The 20,925-nt window shown below is 45.7% G+C and overlaps 2 long non-coding RNA genes across 5 annotated transcripts in view; both read left to right on the top strand.

Annotated features, from left to right (window-relative positions):
• The window catches only part of LOC113948164, a 136,911-nt gene that overhangs the window by 68,365 nt on the left and 47,621 nt on the right, over window positions 1-20,925 (top strand). The window lies entirely within an intron of this gene.
• LOC113948165 lies at window positions 1,097-7,635 on the top strand. Its single transcript, XR_003528026.1, has 3 exons — window positions 1,097-1,166; window positions 6,565-6,668; window positions 7,355-7,635. It is a non-coding gene; the product is annotated as an uncharacterized LOC113948165 (long non-coding RNA).

Below are 20,925 nucleotides of genomic sequence, written 5' to 3'. Positions count from 1 at the left end.
CCATGGGTAGCATCTTTGAAACAGCTAGCATGCCAGGAGTTAATGGATATGCTTGTGTTTCTCCTGATGAGTTAGTGCATTAAGGCTTTGAAATCAGTTTTACTGCTTCATACCACCACAAATCTTTCTATTTAAGATGTTCCTTTCATCAAGTTCAAATAGCACCCATGTTGGACAGAAATCCAAATCTCCAGGAGAGTTCAGGACAATTTGGCTTGAGGTTTCTGTTGTGGTTGGTTGCAGGAGAAAAAAAGAGGGCAAAATAACCAAGGTCAGCACCTCACTTCAAGCTGCCAGTAGAGCTCCTCGGGGGAGAGAGGGAGTTACCCCACGCCTGCAATTCATCCCTCATGACCATAACCAAATAATACAGCAAAACAGCATTGAAAGGGATGGGAAAGTTAGAAAAACTTTTTGCTGTAAGCCAAGCTGGGCAAATGATGCTCAGAACTGTGTTGGTGTCTCAGGCACAGATTTCTCTTTAGAAAGCTCTGGAGAGGGATCACTATATATAGTGCCTTTATTTAAATTTAATCAATTGTTGCTTAATATTATAGTAGGCTTTAGTACAGATTAGTACTAGCTTGCATTTGTTAGTCTTACCATTCCAGAGGAGTTGTTAAATAATTCCCAACCCTGGGATGCTCGTCTGCCCCCTTTGATGCCCTTGGACACATTATCCAGTTGTGGTAAAAACTCTCTCAGGCCCGTTTTCATTTATTTTCAGTCTCATTTTGCACTGTAACTTGATTGTTATGAAGTCATTGAGCTAACAACAGTATTATTCTGTTCTAATTTATATGCATTTCATATTATTGACATTTTAGCCTTATCCAGGTTAAGTCTCAAGGATGGTATCCTGGTGTTCCCTGCCAAGATTACTTTTTGTCTCATTAATATGGGGCTAACCTTCAAGGAATAGATTTTGAAAAGTTATTTCTGCAGTTATGCTAATTTTTGCCATGTCAGTGCTGTGTGATTTTAAGAAAATCGCATTTCAGCAGCAGGCTGGATTAGACAGCACACTGGTGCACTCCATGATACCAAGGAAATAATTTGCTGCAGTGCCCTACCGCATGCAACCCTTGTTTTTCCTAGGATATCTCCCATGGACCTTCTGGCTGATTTTTCTCTTGTGAGGTCTGATGTGATCGTCATATGTTGTGGTATGTAGGGCTCCAAGCCAAGAATATCCAATATTTTTGAAATACGTTTATTACTGTTCAAAATAGGCATTTTTCCCATTATTTTATAAGATTCTACCACTTCTCTAATATGCTAAATTTATCCCTGCTTTGGCATCCATAGTCCTTGGTGTTATTTTGATGTGTACTTTGTATATATATCTTATATATAGCTCTGTGTATGTGATTTATATAAAGCCTGTCTTCCTGTGCTGTCACAAGGAAATCATTCTTGCTGTTGTGGTGGGATCTTGGGTTGGATATGTCGGGTCCAACCAGTACCAGTTTGCTTCCCTTCATCCCCAAGCAAGACTGTTGTTCCCCCCGGGCAAGAGAAGACACAAACTATCCAGCTCCATTTTAGTTGACTGTAAGTGAGGGATGTGTGGGCTTTGGAGCTGCTAGGTGGAAGTGTCCAGATCTCTTGAGTTACACATGCTCGTCAGCTGTGTGTGTGCAAATGAGCATGGGTCCACAAATGTTGCCTAAGTGTATATGGGGAAAATGGCTCTTGGTCTAAGAGCACTGTGGCTTGTCACCAAGAGGGTTGTGGCTAATCAGCACTGGTGGTTCTCCATCCTCTCTACTGGGGTTATTACTGGTGGTGGGGTCAAAAAACCTAGTTTCCTGCAAAGCAAGAGACCTTACAGTGTGATAGAGGCCAGAAAAGTGTTAAACTGTTGAGCCTGAGTTTGGTACTAAATGTCACCATCAGTCAGTGAGAGCTCTGAAGGTGGAAAAGTTTCATAGTGTGGAGTTACAGAAGGAGGGAAGACACTCAACATAATTAGCTTAATATCCATTCACTCAAGCCATAGGAAGTTTAGGATGGGTTGGTGAGTGTATGGACTTGAGTGAGCCTCCGGAATTTGGGTTTGGGTCATACCAGCCAAAGGGGGATTTTCCAAGATTGGCTCTTACGTTCTTCAAGCAAAGCAGACTGAATGTTGTTGTACCTGACTCTGCAGGAAAGCTGATACAGTGGCAACAGCACTCAAAATTACGTATTATTCCCTTCACAGCCAAAGCTAGAACAAGAAAAATATCTTGTGTCAACCTGGTCTTTGAAATACAAATGAGTAAGCTCAAGCTCACTTGTAAATGTCACGATGTGCCTTGTGCTCTCGCTTCCTAATGTGATTGCTTTGCTTTCCCGTTTAACATGTTTTCAGGCTCTTGCTTCAAGTGATGCTTTGACAACAGGGAAAGGAGAAGAGAGTCACTGTGCTTTGTGTCAAGCCCTACAGTGCTGTTTCCCCAGTGAGGAGTCTCACTGACCCTAGGCTGACTTGAAACCATCAGCACAGGTGCTGTGCTCTTGTGAAAGCCCAGCTAGCAGCAGAAGCACCTGCAGCCTTACATTCTTCTGTTGTCAGACTTGAGAGAATGGTGCACAAAGGGGCAGGGTGCAACTCTTCACCTTGGCAGCCTTGGATTTTTCTGTGTGCTCCAAGTCTTTCTTAGGGTGTTTTTGTTTCCATCTGTCAGGTAGTCTGTGCTTACTTGCTGAAACCCATTCTTCCTGTTGTAAGGGTGTACTGGACCTGGGTTCAGCAAGCGGCTGAGCCCAGCCAGATGGGCAAGGCTGCTGCAAGCTTGGGGAAGTGGAGAGACAGGCATTGATCTCTTCTCTGTGGTGACCAGTGGTAGGACTCTAGGGAATTGCATGAAGCTGTGTCAGGGGAGATTTAGGTTGGATAGTAGGAAAAGGTTCTTAACCTAGAGCATGGTTGGGCACTGGAACAGACTCCTCAGGGAAGTGGTCACAGCATCAAGCCTGACACAGTTCAAGAAGTGTTTGGACAATGCTCTCAGGCACATGGAGTGATTCTTGTATTTGTCCTGTGCAGGGTCAGGAATTGGATGCAATGATCCTTATGGGTCCAGTCCGACTCAGGATAGTCTATTCTATCTTTCTAAGGCAAAGCACTGCACTTTTGGAATTGTCTTTGGGGTCTTCTGTCTACTACCTTTTGCAGGATGCACTTTTGGGGCTTTCACTAATCTTCTTTGTGAACTTATTCCCCTCAAAACTGAATCACAAGGCACATAGAGAGCCAAAGCTGGAATAGGATATGTTGCCTCTGCAGAGAAGCCAGTTACGGAAACTGTGTTATTTTGAGTTATACCACGACGGGTGCCTGGGTTTGATGACATTTCTGTTCTGTCTGTGATTAACCTGATGGTGACGGTAAAACAAAAAATAACATTAGAAGCGAATAAACCCCTCAGAATTACATTTTGGATGCCAGAGGATGCTCATCCTCAAAATTTAATTGTTTTAAACTAATTTGGTGATTAGTTCAAGCCAACTTTCAGACTCCTGTCTGAATAATAGACATTTCTGTGGAGTTAATCAGAAAGAACTGCAGTTTCTTTTACCATGAGGAAAAATAAATGTCAGACTGAGGACAATGTGTAACAGCAATGACTGGATTTGTTGACTTAGCCAGAAATGCACAGCCAGTAAAAAATAAAATCATGTGGAAATACCTCACAGGCCTCTGAATCAGTGCTGAAAATTGCTCTGGAGCTTTACTTGCAGTTGGTGAATAAAGTTGTTGAGAGGAGTAGCAAGAGTGCAGCAGTGCAGGAGTTGCTCTCTGGGTTAAGATGATCTGAGAAGTGCTCATCCTCCTCATCCCTCACTCTGCCCTTCTGCAGGGGCTGAATATTCCAGGCTGGACTTAACCCCATGCATTTTGCTTCTGTTATGAGAGAAAATGGAAGAAACAGGTGGGCAAAAAGCAGAGTCCTGGACCAAATTTTTGACTGATGAGTTTTGCTAGATCAGAGCTGTTTTCTGAGCAGGATAAAGCCTAGAGATTGCTCATCCATCCTAGCTTGGATGCAGCAGAGTTGCAGTTCAAATGCCCACAGTCAGTGCTGCGTGGTGGGTAAATGAAGTGACATGGCTGTGACAGAAGTACTTGGATGCCCTGGTGAAGAGTTTCTTGGGATCTCCCATCCAACCTTCATTATTGTGGTGTGTTGACCCTGGCTGGATGCCAAAAGCCACTCTATCGTTCCCCTTTGCAACTAGAGAGGGGAGAGAAAATAGTCACAAAAGGCTCATGAGTTGAGATAAGGGCAGGGAGAGATCACAAGCCGATTACTGTCTTGGGCAAAGCAGACTTGACTTGGGGAAGTTAATTGAATTTATTACCAATCAAAATCAGAGCAGGATAATGAGAAGTAAAAGGAATCTTAAAAACACCTTCCACCCACCCATCCCTCCTTCCCAGGCTCTACCTCCTTGCCCCTAGGCAGCACAAGGAGGCAGGGAATGGGGGTTATGGTCAGTTCATCACTTGTTGTTTTTGCTGCTGCTCAGTGAGAGGAGTCCTTTCCCTGCTCCAGCATGGAGTCCCTTCCATGAGAGATAGTTCTCCATGAACTTCTCCAGCATGAGTCCTTCCCACAGGCTACAGTTCTTGACAAACTGCTCCAAGGTGTGTTTGTTTCCATGGGGTGCAGTCCTTCAGGAACAGGTTGCTCACTTGTGGGTCTCCCACAAGGTCACAAGTCCTACCAGCAAACCTGCTCCAGCGTGGGCTTCTTTCTCCGTAGGTCCCTGCCAGGAGCCTGCTCCAGCGTGGGCTTGCCATAGGGTCACAGCCTTCTTTTGGGCATCCACTGCTCCAGCATGGGTCTCATCCATGGGCTGCCGGTGGATCTCTGCACTCTGTTGACCTCTGTGGGCTGCAGGGGCACAGCTGCCCTCACCATGATCTGCACCACAATCTGCAGGCACCTGTAGCACTTTCTCCCCCTCCTTCTTCGCTGACCTCCAGAGAGTGCATCGCTAATCCATCTATGTGGGTTTGGCACAATATTGGGATACTATATGGTGTGGAGGGGGCAGCTACAGTATATATTCTTTCTGGCTGGTTAATACCCTAGCTTGCAGTGAATTTCCCCTCCCTCCCTCTGTTTTCACCATTTTAGTTAAAAACATAAACAGCCTGATGATGTGTAAGAGGCTGCCGGGGCTGTTGCTCGTTGCCCACAGTACTCAACCATGGAGGTTGCACTGGTATCCTGGTGCTCCAGCCCTGTGCCTGGGTTCCTCCCCATGCATGACTGTGATTTAAAAAAATGTGGTGGGAGACTTCCCAGACTGAAAAGGGCTTAGTCTGGGTGAGCTCAGCTTTTTTTTACAACACTCCACTTACACGGGTTGATGTCTTTCCAAGAGCCTGAAGTTGAGATAAAGACCCACAGCTGGAGCATCTGCCAGAACTCCCTGGACAAAGTGCCAAGCCTGCTGCTCCCTGGGCAAGAGCCTACCAGGCAGCTTGCCTATAAACTGCTGGTATTTAGTGTGGTAAAACAGCAGTTTATAAAAAGTTTTAGTGGTGGCAGGGCTGTGCCAGTGTGCTTGGGTACATTCATGAAATAGTGTTGTTGTTTGAAGGAAGGTGCTGAAATAGTACCCGTGGTGCCCTACAAACAGCTGGTGTGATTGGTGAAGATTTACTGTCCCCTCCCTCCATTTCTCTTTCTGTTTCCTGCCCATCTCTTTTGATAATTTCGAGTCTTTGTGCTTTGTGTTTCTTTAACTTTTTGTCCACTTAAAAACTTCCAAGCTGTGCCATTAACTTCATTGAGTCTAAGTGCTTTTACCTTTACTGTGTTCAGCAGTATCTGCTGGTTGGATCATTGCTGTTATTTCAGGTTTTCCCAAGTCTTCCCACAGACTGCTTTTGATTTCAAAGATACATTTGTTGAAAGAAAGAAGATTTCCACAAAAAAGCGTTAGCACACTTCTGATGCTTTCAAGTGTGACTCCTGTTGAGCATCTGGCCTGTTTTACCTTGGTAGTTAAAAGCTGATTAAAGGGGCAGGAATCCTGATTTCAGCTATTTTTATGGCACATGTGTGACTTTGTGTGCATGCTACTTTTGCAGATGGATGTCCATCAGAGTAGTTGGTGATGGGTGCAGGGACTTTGGGGCATGCATGTGAGCCTGTAGCATTGCTGCCTGTCACAGTGCTGCTGGACTGAGCATCAAAGTATCAGTGCCTTGGGGCTATCAGCAGCAGAGGGTGAGTGTTTGGGGAAGCTCTGCAGGGGAAATGTGTACTTCATCTCGCTGAGACCCCTCCTTTGAAACTGGGATTAAGTCCAAATTTTCCACTTGCTGCAGCTTCCCTCTCTGTGCAAGCTCTCCTCTCTTCTCCTCCCAGATTGCTTTCCATTTCCCAACCCTACAGCTGACACGTCTGGGTGGGACCATCATGAGCATCTGTGCAACACATCAGCCTTGTACTACCATGCTGACTTTCCTCAGTGATAACCCAAGGGATTGGGATAGCGATGGCAGTACATACCTGCTCTCAGGTGGCATTTCCTTCTCAGCACAATCCTTCTTTACAGGGTATGTTACCCACTCTGCATGAGATGGCCAACAGAGTCCTTTGAAGCCTGAGCATCACCTTATCTAGGTGGAACCCTTTTTGGACATGAATTTGCACATGAAGGTCAGTTGAGGTTAGGTCTGAAGCTTTTTCTAACTTCTGTTATGAAATTTGTGGAAGCTGCAGGGAGTCACAACTTGAAGGCTGCTGCTGTAGGCAGAGTCAACAAGGATTGAGTGGGTGGTGTGTGGAGACTGCCAGCACTGCCGATGGAGGCTTCTCTGGCCACGATGTCACTCCAGTGGTGTCTGTGATGAGTCACCTCCAGCATCCCCTGCCTTACACATTGGGGCTTGGTGCCTCTTTTTATGCTGCTGTGTGAAATGCTGGGGCCATGCTGGTGACAAAGTCTTCAGAGATGCCTCATGTGCATCATTTGGTTCAGAGAGGAGCTGTGTTTTTTTTTGGGTGAGTAGAACTGTACAGTGTCACAACAGTGACCCCACTGAAATAATTTCCAAAGGAAATTCTGTTAAAAAATACAATAATAATAAATAATTAAAATCAAACATTGAAGTGTTTGGTGATCTTTCAGCTGCCCCTGCCTGGTGATGAGCCTCTGGTGGTTTGCAGTGCCTACAGGAAAGGGAGCTGGGGAGAGAGTGAGTTTGGATGGGTTCAGGTCCAGAGAACACTGAGTTAAAAGAATTATCCTGGGGAAAGGTGATTGTAAAGCCAATTGGTGAAAGAGCAAGAGGAGGGAGTGGATTAGGTGGGTGCATTGGTTCACAAAATGTTTTTCTCCTTAGATTGCGGATGCTTCCTACTATTAGCATCCAAATGGCTCCTGCTGGGCTTTGGAATCAGCATCTCCTTGAAAAGGAAGAGCCAAAGAGGAGTGGGAAATACAGCATTTCTCTTATTTTATCGTTAATGAATGTATGTATCCCCTAAGTCGAGTTAGCAGTGAGACTGTATGTGGCTTATTTTGGGAGCACTGTTTCTTTGAAACACAAGGCATTTATAATTTTTGGGTTTTTTTTCTGTTCTTTCTTAATACTCAACTTTGTTTATGCAGAAAACAAGAAAAAATGACAGAACTGTAACCTAATGTAGTTTACACTCACCATTCCCCAGTGCTCCGGATTATAAACCAACTGTCATGTCTCGTTCCTCTTCCATACAAGGAGGAACTGGGTGCTGTGTTGTTTTCCACTCACATACCCTTCTCAGGTGCAGGTTTCATGGTAGTTTCAACTTGTGGCTGGCATGATCCAGCAGCATGGCTTTGATCCAGATCAACCCTGGGCATTCAATTGCCTCTCCGTGGGATCGGGCTGAACTTGCCACGTGAAGGTTATGATGGCTTGCTGTATTTGGACTGGCTTCACGCAGCCCAGGGGAGGACAGATGATACTGGATGGAGTGCAAAATGGATGATACCTGATGTGACTTTACCTGGCACCATTTTTGAGTAGACAAGGATGGTTCAAGAGTCACCATGTCGTACCACTTCTCAGGGGTTCTGCAGTGGCAGCAGGGACTGCAGAGCCTGTACCAACATCCTGCTGAACTGTGGCCTCAGGTCTAGTGCCAGCAGCAAATGACATTATTATACAAAAATTATGCAGTAATTTTTTTTTTTAATAAAGTGACTGACGCGATTTTATTGTGTCGTTTACCAAGTTATTTCCACCCCAACCCTGATCATTTATCCAAAGAATTGTTGCTGCGCACTGTCTGATTCACACACACGGTACTCATTTCATCTGCCTTCCCCAGGCTCTGAAACATCCCCACGCTTCGTACCCTTCCCATTTGTCCATGTGTTTTAATTCTTACTGTTCTTACACCTTTTTTTTTAGGATTCTACAATTTTTGCTCTGTTTTCTGATGGTTTGGAAACTTATTTGCTTTTGTTTTTACTGCTTGGCATTCTCCAAGTCTCTTGTTCTGCAGCGCTTCCTTCTGTGTTTGAAGCATCCTGTGCATACTTGTAATATCTTCAAGTAAAGCCAAAGTAAAGAGAACCGCCAAAACTTGCTTAAAAAACTGAGAGATCTAGTGATTGTTTCAATCAGAAATCTTTCAGTCTGCTGTGTATGAATTCACATGATCCATGGGACAAAATCTTCAGGGAGACACTGGGCCATGAGGTCCTGTGCGCTCAGGGTGGTGTATCCATCTTTCCTTCCTGCACAGTGCTGGTGTTCTCCCACTGCCACTTTCCCTGGCTGGTTTTCTCCCACTGTCTCTGGCTATGCAAGGGACACATGGTCCTGACTTGGGGTGGGCTTGACTGGGATGCATGGCACCACTGTGCCAGCTTTACAGTCAACATCTCACCTGGAATAAAGCCTGGTTGTACAGAGCAGGGTTTTGTGCAAATGCATGTTACTACTGATAGACAAGTTTTGATGAATTTGGTTCAGGTAAAAGTGACCTTAATGAATTATATATATTTAAAAAAAAAAAAGATCCTTTGTTGGCGAAGATGAAGAGCTGTGTCATGGCTATGCTGCACGTGGGCAGCAGCACTGGTGCCAGGAGGCAGCATCCCTAATTTGGACTGACAGAAAAGTACCAGAGCCACACCTCAAATCTGTCAGAGCCCTTTCTGGCAAACCACTTCAAAAAGGATGTTTCATTGTGGTTTAATGAACAGAAGAGAAAGCCCGGCATGGGGCACACAGAGGTTGCAAGGCAGGAGTTACCAGCTGTAGGCACCTCTAGGAGCAATCTGAGCTTCACAATCCCATACTCAGTACCAGGGCTGAGAGGAGCTTTTCTGTCTATTCACTTACTTTTCTTTCCCACTTGAGTGTTTTGTGCATTTTTCAGAGCATCATGCACATATTCTCTTTCTCCTGGACTAAGTAGGTGTCTTCTACCCTTCACGTAGTTGATTTCTTCATGCAGAGGTAAAGAGTGGCAAAATATTTGTTCAGAGATAAAATAAATGTATTTGTCTGGTCAGGGAATCTGGGGGTGGGCAGTATCTTAGAATAGTTTTTGTTGTTTGTTTGAAGCAGTCTGGAACTTTTAAGGAAAATAAGAGGAATTTTCCTTAGGATGAGCTACTTACAAGTGTCCTGCTAACCAGACTGATAAACCCCCAGTAAAACCAAAACAGAACTCAGCACTGTTCTCTCCAGCTGCTGAGTTTGTGTTTGCTTTGGGGTTTTAATTATGGGCAGTTTCCCCAAAACAAAAGGAGCATTTTATCCATTATCATCTTTCCTTCCTCCTCCTCTTCCTCCTCCTCCTCCTTGTCCACTTCTCCTTTCTGCTGCTTGTTGACTGTGTGATGGGCTGTGCTGGGCGTTCACCATTCCTGCTACCAATGTTGATAGTACCACTCTCTTCTGAGCCCTCCTCAGCCCATGTCCTTGTTCCAGCACTGATCTATCACAGCTCACTGTGCTGACAGAAAGTGAGTTTGTGTCCGTGCTGGGTGAGATTTCTGCTGGTCAGTGAGGTAAATCAGCATCTGGAGGGGTTTGGTGAACACCAGGGCCAGTCACAGCAATGGTAAGTGAGGAAAGGTTACTTGATTTTTGGCAGTCATGAGAGGTTAGACTGAGGCACGTTGTGGAGCTGAGCAGTAAGTTTCAGCCCAGTCCACGTCACCCATCAAGATTGCATCCACATTGTTTATAAGATGAAAAAGTTTTGTGCCTTTTTTTTTCTCTCTCCAAAAAGGTCAACTGCTTTGAGAGTCTTGAAAGTGATGAGCTGTAAATGGTAATTGATTTTTTCTCTCTAAACTGTCTTGAAACTAACCCACGTCCTCCATAGATAATCATGGCATAGGGTATAATTTTATTTCAACAGAAAGGAAAAGCCTAGTGAACCATCAGCTCCTTTTATTTCAGTGTATATTTGTCTTGTCACCCACGTATGTGTAGAAATATGCTTTATTCTCATGTGTTACTGATCCATTCAAGCTAAATGTGATTGAGCCTTATGGCTGCTTGGATGGGTTGGTTATAGGGCACTTCCAGGTACCATCTGTACATGAGGACATTGGTGATTCAGGGAATGGCTGTTTTCCCATCTTAAAAAAACACTTGTTACTGGAGGTGCCTTTTGATGATCATCCAGGATCTTAGAACCTTTCTTTGTACATTCACATTTATCTTTGTATTGGCTAAATTTCAGTTCACTTTCTTCCTTGTGAACAGTTTTTTTATTGAATAAACTGTTCCTCACAAACCATAGCAATGAGGTCACTGATGTTGTAGGGGTTTTGGTTGATTGAGTTTTTAACAGCTCTTTCCACCCAGGAGTGGATTTCTCTTCATTATGCTCCTCCTAACTGGCTTTGCAAACCTTTCTCACCTTGTAAATTCCTAAATACTTTTTTTTTCCTAAGTGAAGATGTAAGATCCTTGCAAGGAAATTTAAGCCTTCTGACAATAGAATTGCGTTTTTTTGTGTTATTTTCCGCAGATCCATACAGTATGGAACATGGTTCCCCAAGGACCAGATGGCTTGAAATCAAACAGGGCAGTTATGGTTATTAGGAACTTGCTGTGCCGTTGATGATTTATAACCCTTCCATTCCCATATAACTGTTGTGGATGGCAAAATCAAAGGTCTGGTTGATGTTTGCCCAGGGCACCCACTTTGGTCATATGAGCTTGGGCAGAGTGCTGTACTAATGTGGCTCTGCGGCTTTTGTCTTAAGCTGGATTGAGTCCCGGTCAGCTTTGAGCACAAGCAGAGCAAGACCAGGTCTGTCTGCACATGTCTGGGTAGACACGTCCCACTTGGATCGTGTGAAATTCCTACTCATCAGAGCCTTAGAGGGACCTTATTGCCTTTGACTGTATCTGTGAGCTCTGTGGCACTGGATATATAAAATAATCACAGGGAGCCTGAAAATACCCGTGATGTGAAATTGTTACATTAATAAAAACAAAGGAATTGTTTTTGTTCAACCAAGCAGAGTCTTGCTGTTTCTTAGAGAACAGTGTTTTCAGCCTCACACTCCTTGGAGAAACTCTGATCAAAAGTGCTGTAGCTGACCTGCAGTGCAGGTGATTGCAAGGTGGCAGGAGCAAGCTCTTGCCCAAGTAACTTTTTTGTGTGCGTTATGTGCAAAATGTCTGATGTGAGCATGGAAAATGCTTCCCAGTGGAGAAGGCAGAGCCTGCATCATGCAGTGCAGATGATATGGGGTCCCTCTATATGGGGCAAATCAATTCTGAACCTGCAGAGATGTGGCTCAGCTCCAGCAAGAAGCACTGAAAGAGACTGAAGAGCTCTCACTGTGTGTCTGTAAGGTCTGTGGTTTATGCCTGGCTTCTGTCACTAGAGAGTCAGTTCAGGTCCAGTTCATCTAATAGATGAATGAGAAAGGAGAAACAAACCCAGCCTGATGTGTGTGAATCTCTGTTTTGTGCTGCAGTGCATGGGTCCCATGTGGCTTTTGGATTCCCATCAGTCAGTGAGCTGGTGGTGCTGTGCTGCTCAGGGCTGCTGGAGCCTGGTGGAAGAACTTGCCTTGCAAGTCTCTCCTGGGCAGTGGAGGGAAAGTCATCTCCATGTGGCTTGCTTTTTTCCCCTAATGTCTTTATATCTGCTAGAAGCATCCACAGAGCTGTGCAAAGCTGTGGCTCTGTCTCAGAGCTGCCCAGGGTGTGAGATGTGATAGTCAGAGGTTGTCTTCCTGGCCAGTTGGGTATCTTCTTGACTGGATAGCAGAGATGCTGGTGCACATGTAGGGGCTGGAGCTATTGTCAGTTTGGACCAGAGCAACTTGAGGTCTTGCTCAGGTCTACCCCTGCTCCTGGGGCCGAAAGGCAGCAAGAGATGCTTCTAGGTCATCACCTTTAGATGACAAAAGTGCAGGGATGGCAAAGATTCAGCAATCCAGACCAGCTTATCTGGTCTCCAGGAGCACAGTGACACTGAGGACAGGCTGAGAGTTGGGTTGTTCAGTCTAAAGAGAAGACTTCTGGGAGACCTCCTTGTGGCCTTTCAGTACTTAAAGAGGGCTTATACGAAAGATGGGAACAGACTTTTTAGCAGGGCCTGCTATGATGGAGGGTAATGGATTTAAACTAAAAGAGGATAAATTCAGACTAGATACAAGGAAAACATTTTTTACAATGAATGTTGTGAAACGGTGGAACAGGTTACCCAGAGAGATGGTAGATGCCCCATCGCCAGAAACGTTCAAGGTCAGGTTGAATGGGGCTCTGAACAATATGGTCAAGTTGATGTCCCTGCTTATTGCACAGGGAATGGACTGGATGACCTTTAAAGGTCCCTTCCAACCCAACCCATTCTATGATTCTATGATTTCCAGTCTAGTAGGGAGAATGTCACTGCAGTGCAGTCATGGTTGAGTAGTCAGCGCTGAGCTTGTGCTTGCAAGCAAGGGTGATGCTTTGTTCTTTGACATCCAAAAGATCATTGCGGGATGCCTTCTGTGCTAGCAAGAGTGGTGTGTCAAGAGATGCTAATAGTGACTGGTTGGAAGCACATTGTACTGTGATTTGTTTGGGGACAAATAGGATGTTGTCGTAACTAGATGCAACAACAGGACATCTGGATCTTGGTGCACTATGAGATGTCCTCAGGTATCTTGTGGCTTCCTGGCAACATTATGCAAGTGGACTTGGCCATGTTCTCTACTGTAAACCTAGGGATCATACCTAGTGCAAACAAATATCCTTTGACTTTGATGGGTGTTCAAAAATGTTGTTTTCACCACTGTGACAGTAGGAGCACTAACTGTGCCCCAGAGCCTGTTGTTCTCTGTACAAGTGCTGAATCAAAGGCTGTCCATCCCCCAAGGAGCTGTTTTTGTCTGGATCAGTAATGGGAGGTTGTGGTTGGTTACATGCAGATGGGGGAGTAAATAAAAATGCAAGGACACTATTGATCATCTTGACAGAAGTGCCTCAGAACACCAACAGCCTCACAGTTATTGAGTTTTCTTGTAAATGTCACAGCAAAGGAGAGCTTTGATGAAGTCAGTGAGGTGGTTTGGCAGACATTTGAGACGAATTCCTACCAGACAAGGGGCAGGAAGGGAGAAAATATCATTCAATATCAAAGACATTTTCTACTGACTGGCCCAGGAGGCCAGCTTCCTAAGTAGAAGTCAACATTATAAGAATCAACAGCAGATAGTACTGTAGGTACTGGGTACTGTAGGGTGTGGGAGAAACTCTGAAAGTTAGAGAGCTCCTGTGTGATGACACAGGGAAAGGTGAAGTGGGATAGAAGATATGAGCCACATAGTAGTATACTGTCTGGTCAGGAGAAATTCGGTTTCTCAGGGAAGGGTGGTTGAGTTGGCTGTAGTATGGGGCAGTAGGAGCTTTGATGACAATGGCAGATTTGAATGCTGGATGGAAGAGCATTCAAAAGAAGTCCTGAGACTTAATATTGAACATAAGGAGACCAGTCTGCAGTAGGGAGGAGAGTCTGCATTGAGAAGGGCACAGATCTTCATAACGATACAAGTTTCTGTTGGAGGTGAAGGGGAGGTAGAGAAGGATGGGACCATGGCTGGAACTAGAGGGATCATGAGGAGGGGGAATCTGAAGTTGAACTGGAAGGATGATGAAGAGGCAAGAAGGGAGAGGCTGTCAGAAGCAGGTTTGAGGAGCCAAGGCCAAGCAGAGGGACAACTGAATTCTGACATTTGGCTAAGGAGCCACTACTTTTTTCAGTAGAACCATGAATAAATAATATTATTGCTTCCAGACCCAGACAGGATCCTCTGCAGATAAACCAGTGCACACAGGCAAAAGCTTTAGGTATAACATCTTCCTGGGTTGCATCAAAGACAGCAAAACCAGATGGGCAGAAGAGGTGATTATCCCACTGTGTTCAACGTTGATGCAGCCTCACCTGGAGCCCTCTGTGCAGTGCTGAGACTCACCTCACCAGTTTAGAAGGATATGAAGGTCCCTGAATGTATCCAGAGGGCAACAAAGTTGGTGGAAGGGCTGGAAGGCATGTCCTGTGAGGAGTGGCTGACAGCTTTGGGCTTGTCATTTTTGGGGAAAAGGAGGCTGAGGGATGACCTCATTGCTCTCCACAGCTTCCTGAGGAGGGGAAAGGGACAGGGCTGAGCTCCTCTCCCTTGGATCCGCTGATAGGACATGTGGGAATGGTTCAAAGCGGAATCATGGAATGCTCAGAATGAACATTTGGAAGCATTTCTTTACCAAGAGAACACTTTTTTTTACCAAGTCAAGCTGGAGCAGGCTTCCTAAAGAGGTGGTCGATGCCCCAAGCCTGTCAATGTTTAAGAGGCATTTGGACAATGCCTTTAATTACATTCTTTAACTTCTCGTCACCCCCGAAGTGGCCAGACATTTGGACTAGATGGTTGTTTTAGGTCCCTTCCAATTGAAATGGTTTGTTCTATTCTGTTCTAATCCTATCCTATCGTATCCTATCCTATTCTGGCATCAGAAGTGTCTTTGTGTGTGTGCTTTGGTCAGGGACATATGCTGCATTCCTGCCTTGGAAGAGGTCTACCTGTCTCCATGCACTTTCTGTCACATCTCCCCACTTGTGGTGGAGATGCTGTTCCCATAAAACAGGCATGTGCTGATGTCTCTGCCTGGCTACACAAGCCAGCTCTGGAAAACCTCAGCTCCCAGATTACCAGCATAGCAGGGCTCTGTCTGCAAAGGTGTAAGATTACAAAACACACACTCCACGCTCACATGGCTTAACCAAAACCACCTCATTTTTAGCAGTTTGTGAGGGTTTATTCATTACACTTCGGCAGAGGAATGCAGGAATGTGAGCAGCATAAAACCTATTCATTTGGTGGGGAGGCATCTCCTCTCCCCTGCTCCAGCCTGCTTGGCTTTAATGATAATTGCACCTCTTGAGTTGTTGAGTTGGCTCTCTGCCACACCAGCCCTCCCTGTGCAGATGTGTGTGGCACAGTGCTGGGAAGGCAGTCTGGAGCCAGGAAAGAGCTTAGGTTAATGCTTTGGAGCAGGGCTGTCCTTCCCACTGACATGCGCTCCACATATCACAATGTATCCTGCCCTGCATCCCCTCTTGCATCCTGCCCTGCATCCTCTCTTGCACCTCACCCTGCATTTCTTCCCAGACTCCTGTGCTGTGGGCATCTGCCTGCTTCCAAAAAGGCTTTACCTCCTCCCTGATAAGCCCTCAGCCCTGCAAATGGCCAAAGCTGAGGTTTGAACGACTCCTACCTCCTTCCCAAAGACCTTGTTCTGCATGTCTTGGGCCACCTTGCCTGTGTAGCACTGCCCCAGTGCCAGCATGGACTGCGAGACTCATGGATGCTCTCTTGCTCTTGACTCTGGGCAGGGAAGAGGGGAACAGTCGCTCCCTAACTCTTACATATCCTGATGGGGAATTTGTGTTACTTTTTTTTATTAGTAGTACTAATAGTATTATTATTATCATTATTATTTCTTTAGTGCCTCTGATTAACTATCTCCAGATACATCTAAGTATTCTAACATCTGAAAATTAACTGTTGATTTTAAAAGCCTTGTCACTTTACAAATGGGAAATAATAATACTACAAAAAGGCAGCAGTAATATTTGTTATCTTGTTAAGAATTTGAAAGATACAATAAAATCTGATTTTAGGTTTATTTGTGCTGCCTGTTCCCAGCGAAGGAATGTGGTGCTCTGCACAACCTGAGTGGTTGCAGCAGCTGCTGCCATCACCACTTTCAGTTCTGCCGCTGGAGTTTCACATAAAGGGCCTGGGAAGTTGAGGAAACCGGTAACACTGGATCCATAATGAGAAGTCAAGTATTCTGTGTGAACTGTGGATGCATGGGCTGGGTGGCTGGAGAGTTTGTCAGCAGAAGTGAGCAACATGGGTGCAATAACACTGTCGACCTAATAGAGGCTGGTTCAGTTGGATTTTAGCCACAGAGACGTGGAGAAGGTTTTATTGAAGGTACCATTACGGTCTGTGTTTAAAAGACACTGTTTTGAAGGATCTGTAATGAGAATGGAAGCAGCCTAATTCAGTTCATAGGCTGGGGACCAGCCATCACCTTGGGACCCCAAGGTTTCTCCTGGTGCACAGTGCTGAAAAGGAGACAGCCTTTTCCTAAAAGTTGAGATAAAACTAATCGTGTTTCAATAGCTGGGATGGATTTGAAGAGAGTCTATTTATTAATTTCACTTGTGCTTGAAATATTAATTAAACCTTCTTTCCTGGCAGGACTGGCTGATGGAGAGTTGAGTGGTAAGGAGGGTTGCTTCACACCCCCCATGTTTGGGATGCTCAGGTGCAGTGCTTCAGTACCCAGCTTCTGGATTTTGGGCCAAGTCACTAAGCTACTTCATGCCTTTCATGGTCCATACTTGTACAGCAAGAGCTAGGGTGGAGGTGGTCTTCCATGCTCTGTATCAGCCTCAGTTTTGTTCATAGGTATCACCAGTAGATAGTTCCTCTTGGTCAAGTTGGATTTATCTGGAGGTGTTACTTTTGGACACATCATCCTCAATTGCTATGATGATAATCCTTTAATTGTTGATTTGTACTTTAATTTAAGAGGTTAGAAGAAGGCAAAATTAATTAGTCTGAGGAAGGTGAGAGGATAGAATGGACAAGATGCGGTCACTAGAGCAAGTGAAGGAATTTAAGAAGAGCAAATCAAATAAGTCTGTGGCAAGGTGAGAGACTTTTCTGGCTGCTCTTCCGTCTGTCACATTCACTCCCCTGGACTGAGAAGAAGCAGCTGCTTGGCAGCACACTGGAGAATATATGTGGCAAATAGAAGTAATTTGCATCACCTTCTGTCTTGGTGGTCCTCCAGTCAGAGTGGACCTGCTGACCATGGAGTGTTTTCCAGGGCCACCTGTACCAGTGACTCAAACAGTCGAGCACCATTACAGGTGCAGTCCCAGGCTTTGTGTCTGCTGCTGTGGGAAGGATCCAACTTTGCAACCTTTGGGAAGCTCCAAAGTCCTGTTTGCCTTGATAGGGATGAGGTCCACACACCATGTAACTTCTGGTTCTCGAAATGCCCTCTCCCAGTCACCTTGGTGTGTAGTTGTTCAACTCAGACCTTGGACCCAGGGTTTGGGATTGGACAGTGGTAACAGAAATCCTTAGTGCTTTTTGGTGTTTTTTTTTTTTCTTGAAAACATCTGCAGGTATCAATCTTATTTCTTGGATGGGGAAACTGAGGCACACCTGCTACCTACTCTGACAGCCCTTGCTCTCTGCAAAAGTCTGCATTCCTGAGCTTTAAACGAGAAAGTTTCTGATGAGGCAAACAACAACCAAACAAACCCCAAACAAAAGAAACAAGTGATGTATTTCCAACTATCCTCTTACCAGGGACTGTAGCCAGTGCTTTTCAGCACGCTTGACAGTGGGGCACGCCCTATCCTGGGAAATACGGCAGTGCTATGTAACTACCGGGCTCGACTGCTGGTAACTCATACCCTGCAGCAAGGCGGCGTGGAGGAATGGATAGACATGTGCTAAACCAGTCCTGCTTTCTCCTCTCCCAGTGGTTGTTGGGCAACAGTTGGATGGGTTGCTCAACCCAGGCAAAGTTTAAGTTTCTCCATCAGGATGACTGTGCTAACAGCACTTAAGTAGTCTAAGTGCTTTGAGATCTATGGAACTAAATTTAAAAAGATAACGAGAGGAGGTGGGGGAAGGGAAGGGATACAAGTGTCAGGAATTTAATTGGGACATCCTTTTCATTGTATCACCTTTGTATTTATTCTGATCTCTCTGCTGCTGTTGGCTTTCTAGAGCTAGATCAATACTGTGGTGAATCCAAGACCCTGAATCTTGGTGTTGCTGCTGGGCGATGCTTGATATCATTACTGTGCTAACAGCAGCAGCAAAACTAATAAAAAGTATTTGTGTCTCCTGGAACGTAACCTCTTTGGGATAAGAAGAGGCCCTGGCACTGTGCTCTGCCCAGATTTAGCTACAGATAATGGAATTTTTCCTACCGACATGACGATGGATGGTTGTATGACACGATCCTTTCGTAGCATCCGTGCAATGCCGGCTCTTTTCCATGGGCTCTTTTCCATGGGCTCTTCTCTGTGGGCTTTCTTGTCGGACAGCGGGTGGTCAGCTGCCATTTTGTGGCTCAGGCTGTGCCAGCCATGTGTTGCCCAGTCAGGCAGGGCACAGCTGGTGACTTGCTCTGCGGTCGTTGCAACCCTCTCCCAGGATCTCCATCTGAGCTCAGCCCTGCGTGTACGCACATGAAGGGGAGCATCGCGAGATCAGCAATCCTTCCTCCTCCTCCTCCGTGGTGCCAGAGCTAGCTGGCGAGCCAGCATCAAAGCAAAATTTCCAGCTGGTGTCTCTTTTCTTGGAGGCGGCCTGTCTCCGTTGCTGGCTCTCAGTGGCGTTGAAGCCTGCCTGGGAATGGGCGCCACTCCCGCATAGCTCCTGGGTTGACTCTCATTAGGAAGGGCGTATTCCTTGGAGGGGGTGAGCTGTGCCTCTCATTTTGTTTCACCACGTAGGAGCCGGGCTGCAAAGCCAGGACACAGAGCTGTGTTTCTTCCCCAGGGCTTGTTCTCACTGGCGCTCGCCCTGGGTGGCAGCCCTGTTAGTCATGGAATGGCGATTAATGCTGGCACAGCAACAGTCCCTGGATGGCTGACCCCTTCCTGCATGTACTGGGCTGTTCTGCTGGCCCCTGGATGGGTGCCCCATCACAGCCACACCATGGTTTGTGGTGGGGGTCTCACCCCTTGCCCTGAGTTTCCCCATGCACTCTGTGGCAGTGAAAGACATCTTCAGGGTAAAAGTCACAGTTCTCAGTTCTGATGCTGCTGTTCTCCAGGGTTCTTCCAGAGCTGTTGGCCCTGGGGTAGCTCAAAACCCCATACTGGGTACTTTGCTAGTAAAGGAGAGGTAATGATGTGTGACAGAGACAAGGAGTGAGTTGTTGTGCCCTCTCAAACCAAGTAAAGAGATCTGGGCTTCAGAATCTCCCTGGAGTCATTCCCATCTTGGCAGTGCCCAGTGTTACTAGGGTTACTGGGTGAAACACCATGGTCTTGTTCCCACATCTTCCCACTGACCTGTGTCAATCTCTTATACTTTGTGTCCATCAGGGTGCAGCAGTTTGGGTGCCCACTCATCTCCCTAGAGGAAGAATAGGTTGCCCAGCAAAGTGGTAGATGCCCCATCCCTGGAAACATTAAAGGTCAGGTTGCACAGGGCTCTGAGTGACCTGATCAAGTTGAAGTTGATGTCCCTGCTCATGGTAGGGGGTTGGAGTAGATGATCTTTAAAGGTCTCTTCCAGCCCAAATGATTCTATTATTCTGTGAGGGCATCACCCAGCTTGGCTAATCCAGAGGGGCAGGTGGGATGCAGGGCATCCCCTTGACCTTGTTGCAGAGTGGCAGGAGCTGCGGGAGTGGAGGACAGAGGCTGACCCAGCACACAGTGCCATAGGCAGCAAAGGGGTAGTTGTATCTAGCACTCACATTACTCAATAAAAAATTCCTCCCAAAATGGGTGGCTCAGGACCTTTTTAAAGGCCATTACTAATCAATGCAGACCCTACCTGTACTTATGCTTCAATACTGGGATGCATCAGTCTGAAAGCTGGCTGAAGAGGCAAAGCATAGTTTGTTTTTTTTTGGTTTTTTTTTTTTTTTTCATATTCCCATAGGACACACCTTTCTGAGCACCGAAGGACATATTTGCATTTTTTGGGACATAGCGTGAATCCTTTCATCAAATAATAAAATAAATACCCATATCCATCCCACATGAGTATACACAAGGCAGTAAAAGATAACTGCACTTAAAGAAATCAGCGTCTTGCTACTCCTGCATAGCTTGTTGGTCAGGGATCCTGATGTTCTCATGTCCTTTGACAGTGTATCAACTCATGCTTGCATTGTCCCTGGTGTATACCAGCTTTCAGCCGTGGGCTTCAGTCTTCAGCACCTAGTCAGAAAAAGCTTGCCTTGGGTTTGCAGTCAATATTTCTAACTGCTTCCTCCAGTGCTGCAGCGTCGCACAGTAAACCAGTCAGCTGAGAAATGGGATCACTTGGCCAAATTCAGTCCAGTTTTTTTTTATAGCGCGCATAACTACGGCTAGTCACTAAAAAATAAAAGCCTGCGGCCACATTTGGTGGTTCATACCTTTGGCAGCAGAGCAGTGTTACTGCAATGTCCAACATCCTTCTGCACTGCTACACCTGAAACCATTTCAGGCTGCCGACAGCAAAGGATGTTGCTGAACGCACTCGCAACAGGGAACCCATCCATCTGACATTTTTTCTTTCCTCTGGCTTGTTATTCAGCAGATTCAGTTCTTCAATCCAATTTGCAGTCTTGCGTGGCAAACTGGCATGCACTGGCATGGCTGAGAGGAAGGAAGGAATGGAAACAATATC

This window comes from Corapipo altera, unplaced genomic scaffold, assembly GCF_003945725.1.
Source record: "Corapipo altera isolate COAL_440 unplaced genomic scaffold, ASM394572v1 51, whole genome shotgun sequence".
Lineage (NCBI taxonomy): Eukaryota > Metazoa > Chordata > Aves > Passeriformes > Pipridae > Corapipo > Corapipo altera.
This window is presented reverse-complemented; position numbering and strand designations above follow the sequence as displayed.